This window comes from Microtus ochrogaster, unplaced genomic scaffold (genome assembly GCF_000317375.1).
Source record: "Microtus ochrogaster isolate Prairie Vole_2 unplaced genomic scaffold, MicOch1.0 UNK73, whole genome shotgun sequence".
In the NCBI taxonomy this organism is placed as follows: domain Eukaryota; kingdom Metazoa; phylum Chordata; class Mammalia; order Rodentia; family Cricetidae; genus Microtus; species Microtus ochrogaster.
Window position 1 is genome coordinate 1,379,476 of NW_004949171.1, and position 2,361 is coordinate 1,381,836.

Below are 2,361 nucleotides of genomic sequence, written 5' to 3' on the forward strand. Positions count from 1 at the left end.
CCATGTAATTATTGTATTTTCCTTCAACCACAGCTGCCAAGGAGACTGTGTGACAACAGCAGTGGTAAAGGCTACAAAGAGGAAATAGAGTGGCCTGGAGGCCCGAGGTCATGGACCAAGTTCTGGTGCAAGTTATCTTCTCTGGCTTGTCACCTCTGCTGACCTAAGAAAAGTCATTTCTAAACATCCAGTTATGTTTCCTCACATGTGAAATGATTATATTAAAATCTGCTCCTCGGGGCATAGTGAAAATTAAATGAGATTTAATATAAAAGTGTCAAATATTGAAACTATCCTTTATTGGACTGTACATTATAAATAGTATGCTGGATGCAATCTGGCTAAGAGTAATAGAAATTTTGGGATTTTGAGACAGGGTGCAGCAGCTGGAGTAACCTGATCAAGAGTGCTGTATCCACTGCCACCCATCATGACCTCCACTCTCCTAATCACCCCAAAGCGTGCTGCTCTGGGGTGGTAGAGAAGTGTGGCTCTGATTACCTGAACATCTGCTTCACGTTACCCTCTGAACAGTCCGTCCTTAAGCCTCTGCCTTCAGAAAACTCTTAGAAATCATTACACCTGGTAGCTCTGGGATCAGAAAATATTACTATTTTATGCATGAGCCTCACATAAATATCTAACCCAATAAACTCAGCAGCTCTGCCTCTATCATGGAAGTAAGAGAGCCAGAGAAACCTCAATTCCAGAGTGCCTTCAAAAATGTTTTCCTATGAATAGTGCTCCAGGCATCAAAGAGGAGCAGGCCTCCAAAAGCCTCCTATCCTAGGACTGAACTGCCTGCTTTGCTGAGGAATTTCCACATACTCACTCCCTCTTTTCCTCGCCTGTCCCATCTAACACCACACAGAGTCTGTGCAAGTTTCTAACACAGGATATAGTATTGCCTATGCTGTTCTTTCAGTTTTACTTAACGATATTAAGAGCAAGCCATTTCACCCTGAGACCATCAGACTACCCAGACTATCAGACTGCTAAAATATGGTTATAGCCTTTATATGTCTCTCTTCCTACCCTGGACCATTACTTACCAAAGAACTGTGTTGGTTGACCTACAGAAGGCTAAGAGGTTAGGCTCCACAAGCCCCAAGAAAAGAGTATTTAATAGAATGCTTTTGAGGCATTGTCTGTAGGGATCCAAAGTGAATTTTCAACCACCTAGACACCAATTAATATTTCTGCCTTCTCTTCAATCAAAAGTCTAACAATGCCTTTTCTTTTTATTGATTCCCATGGGAACAGCATCCTCCAGGGTACCTCTCCAATAGGGGACTAGGAAAGGTGTAACTGTCAAGGGTACTGGAAAGATCTAGACTGATGATAATCTGGAAGAGGCTGGTCCAAGAGGGCTGAGGAAAAAATCAGGGAAGGAGTTCGTGACCTTAGGAACAGTGCAGGAGACTGAGGAGAACCCCCAGGGTGGGGAAAGAAGCCTTGATGGAAGGGAGAACGTGACCAGAGAATTCTGGTTCAGAAAATGCTGATGGCCCTGGATCTAGAGTTGCAGTGGTGGGTACAAGGTTAAGGCAAGAGCTGCATGTGTAGCTCCCATATGTCTTCTAACAACTCAGCCCTTAAGTTGGCTTTTCTACACTTTACTCACCTCTCAGGCACTAAATAACTCGATAAAGATGTAGATGGGTTATCTAGGACTATGGGAGATTTGGATGTTCTATTGGCTAGGGAAGAATTGGAGAATTGTGTGTTCAGCCTTTAGAAGAAAAGATATATATGACAGCATACAGCAGTCTTCACAGACGCTTCAAATCCAGGAAGAATCTCCGACAGGCAAATTGATTTTGTCCTATGAAACCTTCAGGAGAAACAAGAGCAAACACATTGTGCTGGCTAGTTTTATACTAATTTGACACAGCTAGAGCTATCTGAGGAGGCGGGAAGCTCAGATGAGAAAATGCCCCCACCAAACTGATCTAGTGGAAAGTCTATGGTGCATTTTCTAAATAATGATTGATCCATCCACTGGGGCGGTGCCACTCCTGAGTGGGTGGTTCTGCAAGCTAAGTGAACTATGGGGAACAAGCCCATAAGCAGGACTCTTCCTCAGCCTCTGCATCAGCTCCTGTTTCCATGTTCGTGCCCTAACTTCCTTCAGTGATGGGGTATGACCTGAGTGCTGTAAACTGAATAAACCCTTCCACCCCAAGTTGCTTTGGCCATGGTGTTTTGTCACAGAAATAGAACCCCCCACTAAGACATGCATATAAACATATTTGAGACAGGGTCTCACTATGCAGCCTTGACCAGTGTGGAACTCACTATGTAGACTAGGCAGGCCTTCAACTTATAGAGATCCACCTGCCTCTGCTTTCACAGTGTTGG